The sequence below is a fragment of the Triticum urartu genome, chromosome 5A (genome assembly GCF_056163025.1).
Source record: "Triticum urartu cultivar PI428250 chromosome 5A, HENAU_Tu73, whole genome shotgun sequence".
In the NCBI taxonomy this organism is placed as follows: Eukaryota; Viridiplantae; Streptophyta; class Magnoliopsida; order Poales; family Poaceae; genus Triticum; species Triticum urartu.
In genome coordinates this window covers 470,363,573-470,377,317 of record NC_141877.1, presented here as the reverse complement: position 1 = coordinate 470,377,317, position 13,745 = coordinate 470,363,573, and the positions used below count along the sequence as shown (strand labels likewise).

The following is a 13,745-nucleotide window of genomic DNA, read 5'->3' as shown; positions in this document are numbered from 1 at the left end:
ATTCTACGGACAATTAATTAATATGTCTCTATCCAGCAGATAGGCCTGCATAATAGTCTCCGGGTTTGGTACGGATTCAAGTGGTGGAGCATCACAGATGGAGGAAAGGTGCATTGACGAAAAGGACAAGCTGTGTCCCCACGCCATGTGTGACAAAGCCACCAACCAGGTCAAGCCGTGCATCCATGATACTTAACTAATTACCTCGGGGATCTAAGAGCGAACCCGATCGGTTTCTGCTCGGGTTCCAAGTTCTGTGATGGTTTGTGAATGGTTTTCCTGTTTTGCTTTTATTATTCTTGAATCATGATGATGTTTGTGATGGCAGAATCATTCTTTGTGCTATTTCTTGTGAATGGTTTTCATGTTTTGCTCTTATTGCCTGAAATACTTCTATCCTTCGATTGTGCTTTTGTAGTTAGCAAAACCAGTCTCCGTAGTGCTTTCACCATTGAATCACTACTTGTTGGTTGGTTGCCTTTGATTGTCAGTTGTTTGCTCTGTTTTCAAACAGCTCAATGAAATTGAAAATACATGAGTCCAAAGAACTGATTGTATTCTTGACTCATGTATGTCTAGCTGTTTGAATATACGTGGCGTGTAACATAATAGTTCTTTCTTTGTTGATTATTTTAGCGATTGGTGGTAACTCAAAGTTCACATACACAGCATAATACAAATGCGGTCAAATATATATCTCACACAACACTACTGCCTGCCAAGTCTGATACTCTAGCAAAAGAATGCAAAATTGATACAACTAACTCAGGACGACAAAGCCCTGAAGAATGGACATAATAGCAGTTTTGAGATTTTGGGCTTGGAGAATGGTGCAAGAAGCCTGCACCTTTGCAGCAGCTTCAAGGGCTATTTATATTATATACACATGGTCGATCTGAAGGGACATTAGCAGTGCTGGGAAGGCACGAGCCCGACAGGTCAATGCAGGGTCCCTGCTTCATGACGCAGCAACCCGACCCGAATGGAACCCAAGCGATGCAGTCGCCTTACATCGACAAACCAAATCTGTTGCCATCCGCACACACGCAAACAACTGAATTTATCTATCTACTATGTCGATCCGAACCGAACCCGAACAGTTTAGTTGTTGTGGAGCCAAAGGCAAAGGATAGTGACCCATCTGGTTAATGCCAATTCCCCTGCTTAATGGTGCACCAACCCGAACCGAACCGAACCCGAATGGAGCTATAAACAAATGATAAAACATACTTACTGATGGCCGCTACTTTTGCCAAAGCATCTTTCCTCCCAAATCCATCGCAGCACCCGAACTGGGCAATCCGAACCCGATCCGAGTGCCTGGCATTCCCATGTGACTCTCTACAGAGCTATGATCTGGACCACCACAAAGCCCTGCTATGTGCTTTCCTTCTCCTCTGAAGAAAGTTGTATTCTGTGCCATGTAAAAAAAAGATTAAACATGCAATTATTTTTGGATTGTATCTTTACAGCAGCAATGTTAGTTACAAGAACACGTAGCCCTGTAAGTGCAAGAAAAATTTACAGGCAAAAGACCTTCAGTATAACATTGAGTAGAAGGTCTTTTGATGTCATCGGCATACAACAGCAACCGTTTTTGCTGAAACAATTAATAGTCTTTCTGTTGCATAAATGGTTAATGCTTGTTGAATTTTATCGTCGCGCTCTTTTCACTGTTTTATGCTTAGATTCCGATCTCTGAAAATGAATTATTGTGCGTTTGTAACAAAATAAAGGAGTTCATGTTCTAGAATGAGCAACACAGCTTTGATATTCAGAAAAAGAAGAAGCAAACTTCAGCTAGGAAGACAGTGGGGTGAGACCAAAATTCTAGGTTTGTTTTCTAAAATCCCAACAGGTTGACGCCAAAATTAAGATTACGAGACACCATAACCACCAACTACACGATGATGGGATCCTGAAGTGAAATCAAACTTGTGCATAATCTGACAAACGAAAGCCAAGTGTATTATATCATAACAGAAGTAATATACATGTCTCTTTTCTCTTTTCTTGAACCAGAGATGGCATGAGCATTCCATCCAATTGCTTATAATTGTAACCTGATACATGGCAGAAGAATACCATAGAAAGCAACACGCCGGTAATACTTTGTGCATGGTAGTAACGTGTGCCTAGCAAGCCATCCAGTTTCAGTTCACATAGTCATCATCAATTTTGACTTTTAGCTTGCTTGTTGCTAGCAATATGCATTGTTCTGACAACTCAATGCTGCAATCGTCGATTTCCAGTTCCACCAGCGAAGGTGGCAATCCCTCCTTCGGAAGCCTTAATATGCTGCAACAGATTTTGATCTTCAATATCTTGAGGGCAGGAAGGCTGTGCAGTCCTACGGGAAGATGCACGAGATTCTCACAACCCTCAAACACTAGCTCTTGCAGGGACTTGTGGAGCAGAAGCACACTCTCTTGATCATCTGTTAGTTTCCTGGCCTCGCCCTTCAATAACTGAATTTTTAGGTGTTGGAGACAGGTGAGCCCCTTGCAGATTGATAGTAGTACTTATTTGTTCTTCTTTTTTGCAGGTGTTTGTTCCTTTCAGTCATATATCAATAGTAGTACTTATTTGTTCTTCTTTTTTGCATAGAAGGTCGTTTGTTCTCTTTCTTTTTTTTGCAGGGATCATTTGTTCTCTTGATGTCATTAGCATACAACAGAAAACGATGAATACTGCTTAGATGGTGTATATATACATTGCTTGATTTCACTGGAATAATTAATAATTTTGTGGTCTATATATTTAATGGTAAATGTTGTTGCATTTCATCATGGTGCTTCTTTTTTCCATGGTTCATGTTCAGATTCTGACTTCTGAAAATGAATTGTTTTCTGTTTTACAAAATAAAGCAGTTCATTTTATAGAATGAGCAGCAAACCTTTGATATATTTTTTTATTTTTTTATAGAAGAAACAAACTTCCGCTAGGAAGGCAGTCAACAGCCATAGGTTTAACTTTGGCCAGAAGATATCAATTTCAGAAGAAAACTACAACCAGAGATGGAACAAGGAGGTCATCCCAAATCTATGACACATTGAGGTAAGAGTTTCTGTTTACAGGCAAGCCCATCCTGATTTCTGAAGAAGCAAAATGTGAATTCCATCTATCCGGGCCTATGGATCTGGTCGGCCTATCATTTGTGCATGGCGTCGTCGCAAGGGAATTTTTGGACTGTCTTCTTCGGGTTAACTTGTGAACGATCAGCAGAACACATCTATGGGAATGGAAAATAATCATCTTTCTAAGCTCACAACATCATATAAATAAATAAATAAATAAGAAACAATGAAACAAGCAGGTTTACCATCCACTGCTTTGGTTGATATGGCAGAGAGATAGTAACTTCTACAACATGGCAGCATGACTCCTGGTTTTGCTTTCTGAAATCCAAACAGGTTGAGACAAAAATTAAGATTAAAAGACACCGTAATCACCAACTTGACAGCATGATGATGTGATTTTGAAGTGAAATCAAATCTGTGCATAGTCTAGAGCCAAGTGTTATATATCATAACAGAAGGAACATACATTTAGCTTCTCTTTTCTTTTCTTGAAACACAGATGGCCTAAAGAATACCTTACAAAGCAACACACCGGTATATGTTGTGCAGGTAGTAACGTGTTCCTAGCAAACCACCCAGTTCCAGTCATAGTCTAGATTGCACCGATACGGATACACGTATCAGTATACGTTTGACTATTCTTTTAAATAAAAAATATGTTATCAATTAAGCATCAAGCCATTTAGCATACATTTAGTCATTGCAGTCCATTATCTTCTACTACCAAAGTACCATAATATTCGTCGTTTTAGCAGCTCAATTGAGCTGCTAAAACGACGAATATTATGGTACAGAGGGAGTATCTTCTAATCCATGATTCCAACAAAAGGAAGAACCAACAGCCAAAGGGTAGCAGCAACTTACCAAACATAAAAGTGAAGTTAGAGAGAAAGGGAGGAGGAGGAGGAGAAGGAAATCAGCAGCCTTCCATTAGATAGAATTCTACAGGATAGTGGGGAGAAGGGGAGCGGGAGCACCGGAAAAAGGAGCCCACCACCGGCACTACTAAAGCCTGAGAGGTATCGGGGACGTATCCGGGAAGAATCAGTATCAGATACGGTATCCGATACAGATACACTAGTTGCTGGAAGTATCGGTTTCTTCTTGGTCATAGTCATCATAAATTATGACCTCTAGCTTGCTTGTTGATAGGAATCTACATTGTTTTGCCAACTCAACGCTGCAATAGTCGATTTCCAGTCCACCAGTGAAGGTGGGAGTTCCTCCTTCAGAAGCCTTAATATGCTGCTACATCTTATGATCTTCAATTTCTTGAGGGCAGGAAGACCATGCAGTCCTGCAGGAAGATGCACGAGGTACCCACAATCGTCAAACACTAGCTCTTGCAGGGACTTGTGGAGCAGAAGCGTGCTCTCTTGATCATCGGTTAGTCTCCTGGCCTTGCACTTCAAATTCTGAATTATTAGGCTCTGGAGACAGGGTGAGCCCCTTGCAGATTGATGTGGTAAGGAGGGACAAGTCACTAATTATAAATAGATCCAGTTGAGATCCTATGTGATAGCCCTTCCCTGATATACCACGAAAAATTGATTTTTTGCATACATTCAAATGCCTGAGTTTCACGAGGTGAAGGCCCTCTATTGCGATGATCCCTCCACAGTCTTCAATTCTCAAATCTTCCAAAGACGTGCAGGAATGCAGCTGTAGAGAATCCAATGGCTTAAGCTGAGTTTCCGAGTTGTGAGCTTTCTCGAACAGATCAAACACCCTGAGTGCGCTGCACTTCCGGATCTCCAGTACCCTTAAACTAGACACCAGACCCCCCAAGGAAGTGCAGGAACATCTCTCCAACCCGGACATGTTAACTAAAACTAGCTCCTCCACTGACGGAATCAGTACTTCTCTTACTCCCCACATGTTGGTTAACTTCAATGTTGTGAGGAATGGAAGATTTTCCAGAGATAGAACTGCTTGCTTTTCTCTGCAATTCTCTAGACACACATTCTGCAAGGCAATGAAAGTAGCATTATCCCGAACAGCAGAATTATCATACAAGTGAACTTGAGGCGAGCAGCTCCCCTGCTCACCATGACCATCGAGTTTAGATATCTAAGATGTATAAGATTCACCAAACTATACCGGAATGAATGGAAATCAGCAGATGTTGCAGAAATTTGCAATACACGCAAATTATATGCCTTTCGGAAAACTTCTTCGAAGAAGGAAGGTTCATACTGCCCAATCAACACAAATGTCCTTAGTTTTGCCACTGATGTAAATATGCTCTGTATTTTTTCTTCAAACTTTTCACTACCAGGTATGTTCCCAGTCTGACCATCCATTACTATAGACAAATGATGTATGGTTGGCAATATTTCATTGTACTGCAGACCATCCATAGCAGCACACTCTGTTTTTGAAACTGCCCTAGCCAAATCATGCATAAGAACAGACATAGCAAAGTAAGTTTGAGTATGGCCAGAAGGGAGTTCTTTTCTTTCAACTTGCTCAAAGAAACCAAGGTTTACCAAGTCACACAGATAGCGCCGCCCTTCTTCCTGTATCATATTTGAATGGTTACACTTCACAAATCCCTGTGAAATCCACATACATACCAGCTCCTCAGCAAGAAAATGATAACTGTAGGGGAATATGGAGCAATAAGAGAAGCATTGCTGTAAATTGTAGGGCAGCTGATCATAGCAAAGCTTCAAAGCAGACATGATGCCACTACTGAGTTGTAGAGATTTCCAATCTTCGTTCTTCAGAATATTACTCCAATGATCAATGGTAAGATGCTCTCTTAACAGTGTCCCTGCAGTTTGTGCTGCTAATGGGTTTCCGTGTAACCCTTTTGCTATCTGCCGTCCAAGCTCGCCTAGACTAGCTTGCTCTTCATAGTTCTCATCACCAAATGCACACGCTTTGAACATTAGCCAGAAATCATCATTTTTCAAACCATCTAAGTTAATCAGTCCAGTTGTACCTCTGTTTTTGGCAACAGATAGTATTCTAGTAGTCACAAGTATCATGCTGCCCTTTGCATTGTTAGCCTTAAATGGTGCTAATAGATTGCTCCATTGGCAATCAGTTATGTCATCCCAAATATCATCCAAAATAAGTAGAACCCTCTTTGATTTAACATGATCCTTCAAGACTTCAGGGAGCTTGGGAAACCTGCATTTGCCTTCATGTGCTCCCAGGGAGACAAAATCTAACATTTCTCTTGTGACTCTGGTTTCATCAAAGCTGCTAGAGACCCAGATCCATATCCGGAGGTCAAATTGACTCTCCAAATCTGAATCATTGTATAAAAGTTGAGCTAGAGTCGTCTTCCCAACTCCTGCAACGCCTACAATTGGCAGAACAGTTAGCTCAGCATCTGATTTGCGTTCTTTTATCAACTCTATGATGTGACTCTTCTCTTGAGCTCTCCCGTACACTTTCCCTTGAACAAGACTTGATGTGCCCCGGCACGGGTTTGACATGGTTGTACTCTGGCAACGATTTGGACCTGCACGAGTCGTTGGCCCAAGCATCTTGAGAACACGTCGCACGTTCCCTCGGGTATCTCGTAACTGACAAGTATGTCTTGTATTTTTATCGAAATTTGGTCCTTGCTCCAAGGGCCTGTGTTGGTTGCGGTGAAGTCTGTTGAATCGTCGCCCCTTCTCCTTTTTCTTCTTGATGAATCATCAGCAGTTACATTTTGAGTAGAGTCATCGGTGCTGCGACAAAAATATGTAGTGAACTGGCTATTAGAATAACATTGGGCTGTTACTCAGGTGTATTAAAACAGAGTCACATTGGGTATTTAGAGTCTTATAAAGCATTTAGTTACCTTGAAGAAGTTGGCAGCTGGTTACTTGGTCCATCACGCACAAATCGAGAAATTTGGTTGGGATGGTGCCATTGGCCTGCACCAGAAGAAAACATGGTCTCGAAATTAGCCGAACAAAAAAAATGCAAGTGGTAATTAACACAAACAGGTGGCGTGCTTGGAGGACGGATGTACATGCAGGCATTTACCTCCGTGGGCGTGGAGCTGGTGCTGTAGCCTGGAGCAGTGGAGCTCGTCGACCACGTCCTCGGCGGCGTAGAGCAGCTCCTTGAGGGCTGCGAGGGATCTGGCAACCGACCTGTTTCGGGTCGCCCTGGCGTTGACGGCGGAGACGACCCCGTCGGCTTGCTCGATCTCGTCTCTGAGCCCCTCTATCTCGCTGCCGAGCCCAGCTTGGCGAATCCACCCGTCGAGCTTGCCGAGGCTCGGAAGGATGGTCTGAAGCAGCCATCGAATCGCCGCCTGCAGCTGCAGAGAAGTGGTGTCTTGTACAGCCTCCATTCCGTCGGCAGATCCCGATGGCAGCGGACGGCGAGGGAAGAAGACGACGGCGGGAGGGGGGAAGCACTGGCCCGCCTATATGGTTAAGGGACCGAGTTTGATTTGGCAGCTACGAAGGGGTTCGGAACTTCAGATTACATCAGACCACAGCGAGGGGTTCAGAGGAGGAAGAAGAAGGTTTCAGACTTAATTTGTTCTTCTTCTTTGGGTCTTTCACTGAAATGACCTCCACTTTTTTGACAAGTAACCTCAACGAAATCAGAATGTTCATGGGAATACATTGGTTGAAGAAGCCAAAGACGGCGCCCTCCACTAAGTCCTAGAGCATGTTTAGCGAGACTATAAGGAGAAATACACAGGAGCTCTTGAGTGCTTCATCCCCTACATGAAAATTAAATTAAAAAATATCCCAAAATTCTGAAAATTTGGGGATATCTTACCTGGTTCTAAATATACTCTCGTGTGAAGTTTCATGAAAAAATACCACGAAACATATCTGTGGTGAAGGAAATATTGTCCGAACAAAAATCCATCCAAACACTTTTCTTTATACATAGGGATTTTTTTGTCCTTTTGCCGTAAACACGTTTCCTGAATCACAAAATTTCACACGAAAGTAAATTGAATACCCAGGTTTCATGTCCCAAAACCCCAGATTTTTTTTTTGAAATTTTTCGGTATTCTTTTAAACATAATGTTTATATAGGGGTGTGGAGCACCCCAAGTGCTACAAATCCTCTTCCGACTATGAGCCTCTATATTCGACTCTCTTTCTTCAAAGATAAGGAAACACGAAGCAAACTCCCGGGCCGTTGCAACTATCTCTCGAATTATGCTTCCATTTCTTCCGCCAAAGCCTGAGTTGATGTTTTGTACTACCTGTTGGAGATATAGCTACTGAGTGTAAACCGGCCAGGAGGGCCCGGTTCACCCTCAACTATGCAGAAGCCCATGAAGACCCGGAAGATGGCGCTTTACTAATAAAGCTTAGAAGCCCGAAGTCCAAAGGCGGATTAGGGCCCATAGTGGTAAACCGCCATGACTATGTAACTTGTAATATAAGTTAGGAAAGGAGAGACCGAGCCGGACACTTTGTATGAGTCGGCTTCGGGGTTCTGTAGACCGGTCGAGCGTCAACCTGTGTATATAAAGGAACGACCCGGCGGCGGTTCAAGGACAACAAACAACAACTCGAGACTCAGGCAAGCGTATTTGCTCCCTGGTCATCGAAACCCAATCAATCCCATCACAACTAGACGTAGGCTTTTACCTTCATCGAAGGGGCCGAACTAGTATAAAACTCCCGTGTCCCTTGTTCGGTTTAACCCCTTCAAGCTAACCTGTTGCGATGGCTCCACGACTAAGTCCTTTCATGAGGACATCTGACGTGTTAATTCCACGACAGTTGGCGCCCACCGTGGGGCTATCGCACGATGGTTTCGAGTTCTTGAAGGGCAGCTTTGAAGGACTCAAGGGGTACGTGGTCGGCCGGATGACCAAGAGTCGTCACGGCAAGCTCTACATCGAGGACGAAGGATGGGGCCCCGAGGCCGGCTCAATCGAGTACGGGTATCGGGTCCCCTTTGGCGGAATTCATGTCTTCATCGGCAAGATCGGCGAACCGGGGCCTGAGCCGGACATCTGCACCGACCTCGTCGAGACGGCTCAGCGTGCGAGTCCAGCCCGGGTTAAGCCCGCCATGAAGCGTGCGTTCGTAGGATGTGTCCATGGGATCGGATATGAACCGGTGTCTGAAGGCGAGACGGCCGTATATTCCGACGGCGAGTCATCCACTGGCGAAACCGAGTCCTTATACCAGATTCATAACGGTGTGTTCGAAGGATATTCCGATGGCAACAGTATTCCGGACCTCCTTGAACCGCCAAGTCTGTTGGCTTTAGATCGCTAGATCAATTCACCCAGGACAAATACACGTACGTGTGTGGAAGCAAGCAAGCTAGCAAGCTGACAGCTTGATTGATCTTCCCTTGGAACAACGTACGTGTGTGTCTAGCTGGGACTCACGTACGTATGTACGAGCCTGTACCAGCTAGCTAGATCGATCTGATCGTCTCTTCGGCGTCGGCGGAACTCTCGTCGTGCACGTAGCGACAGGAAACAGATCGAAACTGATTTGGTGATAGCTATAGGGGCTTGTCGCTCCTGGCTCTTCTTTTCACATTGCTTTTCTCTTTGGTGCAGATTACAGGGGGTATACGTGGGTATATATAGCATCTAGGACTAGCAATCTAACCTACTCGGTTAGGAGTCCTAATCCTACTACTACTATAGGTGCCTAATCAGAGTCTGACTAGGATACACCACTACATGTCATGTTTATTCCTACATTCACCCCCTAAACATGACGTGGTTGTTAATGCCGACCTGGGTCCAAAATGTGACTACTACTATTCACTGGCATTATTCTTGGCATTGCTTTTGCCATTTTTCGTAGCATCTTAGGGACCGTCTTTGCTACTGTCGGCTCGTCCGTAACTTGACGCCAGTGCTCCTCCTTGATCGCGTCTTCAACCTTTACCTGTGCTTGGTAGACTGTCTTTTGGATCCTTGAGGAGACATCTTTTGAACTCGAGTGTGACCGAACTTCGATCTAACTTTGAGTTCCATGCTCTTGGCGCTTGCTTCAACCCGTAAAGTGCCTTCTTGAGCTTGTAAACTTTCCCTTCTTTGCCTTTCTTTTCGTAGCCGAAGGGTTGTTCCACGTACACTTCTTCTTTGAGGTCGCCGGTGAGGAAAGCGAATTTCACATCCATATGATGAACCTTCCACTCCTCTTGTGCTGCCAAAGCTAGGAGCACTCTCACCGTCTCGATTCGAGCAACCGGTGCAAACACCTCCTCATAGTCAACTCCTTGACGTTGTACGTAGCCCTTTGCAACGAGCTTTGCCTTGTACTTCACAATGGCACCCTTCGTGTCCTTCTTCAACTTGTAAACCCACTTCAAACCTATGGCCTTTTGGTTCGGAGGTCGGGTTACCAAAGTCCACGTGCCATTGCTCTCGATCGCCTTCATCTCCTCATCCATGGCGTGCATCCAACTTGAACTTTTACTCGCCTCTACAAAGTTCCCTGGCTCCTCAACTCCGAGTAAACACAAATCGGAGTACTCGAGTGTAACTGGCTTTGCGTACTTGTAGACTTTCTTGAGGGGCTTGTAGCGACGAGGCCCGGAAGAATCCGTCGTGGCTTGCGAAGGGGGCGACACAAATTGTGTCGGTGTCGATGCACTTGAGGAAGATGGCCGAGTCTCGGGCGTGGTAGATGCCGGGTCGTTGGCATCCGCATCGTTGACATCCACGTCGTTGGCGTAGTCGTCGTGACCGTGACCATCATCTTGACTGTCGTCGTCACTATGCGCGTCATTGTCGATGTCGTTGCCGAGATCTCCGCCCGTGTCGTGCGCATCGTTGTCGCTATCACCTTGCGACCCACGTGCGTCGTCGTCGGTGTCGGCACCATGATGATCACTGCCATTGCGGTCACCTTGGTTGGGTGTCTTGCCAACCACCTGGACGTCTTCCCTTGCATCATCATCAGTTGGAAATTCAACTATGAATATGTTACCATTTGGAGCATCGTTGGCTGTTGTGCTCCAATTCCACGCTTGGTTTTCTGCAAACACGACATCGCGTGAAATCCGTAGACGCTTGGTTTGTGGATCATAGAAGCGGTATGCCTTGGTGCCGGAACTCCTCTCGTATCCGATGAACACCATCTTGGTGCTACGATCGCCAAGCTTTGAGAGATGCGGCTCCGCCGTCTTCACATGTGCCACGCACCTGAACGTCCGTAGATGAGACACATTCGGCTTACGTCCGTAAATTGCTTCATACGGAGTCTTGCCGATTACCGCCTTCGTTGGAGCCCGGTTGAGAAGATAGACCGCCGTCGAGACAGCTTCTCCCCAAAAAGTCCCCGGCAAGTTCTTGCTCTTGAGTAAACTTCTCGCCATGTCAACGATGGTTCGATTGCGCCTTTCAACAACACCGTTCTGCTGTGGCGTATAAGGTGCCGTCAGGAACCTCTTTATGCCAATCTTCTCACAGTAGTCGTTGAACTCGTTTGACGTAAACTCTCCGCCACGATCTGTCCGTAGAGCGCGAACCTTCAACTTGTGTTCCATCTCCGTTGCAGCCTTTAGCTTCTTGAACGCTTCAAATGCCTCATCTTTAGATCGTAGGAGAACGACCCACATGTATCTCGAGTAGTCATCTACCACAAGAAAGAAGTACTTCTTTCCTCCGTGAGTTGCTGGGGTGATAGGGCCACATAGATCACCATGGAGCAGCTCGAGTGCATCACTTGCACGATAGGTAGACTGAGCAGGGAACGGCCTGCGGTGCTGTTTTCCAACCAAGCACCCGTCACATACTCGATCAACATGGTCAATAAACGGCATCCCAGATACCATCTCCATCTTCGACATCTTCTTCAAGGCGTAGAAGTTAACGTGTCCAAATCTAGCATGCCATAACCACGAATCATCATCACTCTTGGCGAGCCAACACTCCGGTTGAGATTGATCAAGGTTGAGAATATAGAGCCTGTTCCGCGTGTGATTCACACGCGCTAACACGTTTCGAAGGTTGTCGAAGATCGTCATCACTCCGTTCTCGATATTCACCTTGCATCCATTCTCATCAAGTTTCCCGACAGAGATGATGTTGTTGCGAAGCCTTGGGATGTAGTACACTCCGGTGAGTATGCGATGTTCTCCTATGAGACCCTCGAAGAGGACAGAGCCTTGCCCGCAAATCTCCACATTTGAACCATCACTGAACTTGACCGAGCCTTGAACATCATATTCCAGCTCGAGGAACTTCTCCTTGCACCCCGTCATATGGTTACTGGCACCCGTGTCGAGATACCACGACACGTTCTGGCTCCCGGATAACTTTGGTGTTACCTTTTTCTCATGAAGTAGCACCTTCCGGTTTGGTTTCACAACCGCTGTTTGGGCGAGATCACAAACTTCGGCCATCAGAAGACCTGGACGTTCATCTTCCTGCTTCGCCAAATTTGCCTTGATCTCTCGCTTGTTAGGCTCCGGACAATCCTTCGCAAAGTGACCCATCTCGTTGCAGTTATAGCACTTGACTTCGGACATATCCAAGTTCCGTGGCTTCCGCTCTTTAGATCGGTCCGCCTTACCACGACCTTGTGGCTTGCCTTTTCCTTTGCCTTTTCCGGCTTGTCCGCCGCACTTCGCGTTGCTTGAGCCTTCGCCAACGTTGCGCCTTCCTTTGCTACTTGGGGACTCCCAATCTGCGCGCGAGTACATGAGTTGGTCACCACCTCCTCCTTTGCCTTTCCGACAACCACGAGCATTCTCTTCCCATGTCCGCAAGCGTCCGATCGCCTCCGTTATGGTCATGTCGTCGATGTCGTAAAGCTGCTCGAGCGTGCCAATGATGTACGTGAATTTATCAGTCACCGAACTGAAAAACTTCTCCACAATCTCGGTCTCCTCGAGCTTTGCACCAAGCGCGCGGATCTCTCCCAGCAATGTAGTCAGACGCATGGCATAGTCGTTCACCGATTCAGTTTCCTCCATCTGCAACTTGTGAAATTGGCGCTTCAGCACTTGTGCCCGAGCCTTGGTGACGCGATCTTCTCCGATCCTCATCTCTTTGAGTGCGTTCCACGCCTCTCTTGCTGTCTCGAACTCCGTCAAAGTCATCAGCACAGAATCTGGCACAGACTGGGCTATGGCGGCCATGGCACCTTCGTCGCACTCCTCGTCGACGTCGTCGTCCGTGATGGCCTGCCACACTCGAAGGGTTCGGAGAATAATCTTCATCTTCACCGCCCACACGCTGTAGTTGGCGTCGGTGAGCATCGGGTACTGGATGGGGATGTTGCGATGCGCCTGTACGTTGGCGCCGCCCGTTCCGCCACCACTTGTTGCTGACTTGCCGCCCTTCTTCACATTGTCGCCTTTCTTGTTCGTCTTGGAACCGCCGTTGCCGGACTTGACCGACTCAGCGTCGCTGTCCGTCATCGTAAATCGTGGAGGCTCTAGATACCAATTGTTGGCTTTAGATCGCTAGATCAATTCACCCAGGACAAATACACGTACGTGTGTGGAAGCAAGCAAGCTAGCAAGCTGACAGCTTGATTGATCTTCCCTTGGAACAACGTACGTGCGTGTCTAGCTGGGACTCACGTACGTATGTACGAGCCTGTACCAGCTAGCTAGATCGATCTGATCGTCTCTTCGGCGTCGGCGGAACTCTCGTCGTGAACGTAGCGACAGGAAACAGATCGAGACTGATTTGGTGATAGCTATAGGGGCTTGTCGCTCCTGGCTCTTCTTTTCACATTGCTTTTCTCTTTGGTG

At 46.0% G+C, this 13,745-nt stretch overlaps 1 pseudogene across 1 annotated transcript; it reads right to left on the bottom strand.

Moving 5' to 3' along the window:
• Positions 1-2,884: 2,884 nt before the first annotated feature.
• On the bottom strand, positions 2,885-7,609 carry LOC125509863 (uncharacterized; annotated as a pseudogene). The gene is made up of 7 exons (XR_015602383.1): positions 7,071-7,609; positions 6,883-6,958; positions 5,892-6,769; positions 5,657-5,734; positions 4,644-5,468; positions 3,323-4,529; positions 2,885-3,232 (listed from the first exon to the last, which is right to left on the bottom strand). The product of XR_015602383.1 is annotated as an uncharacterized LOC125509863 (transcript).
• Positions 7,610-13,745: the final 6,136 nt, after the last annotated feature.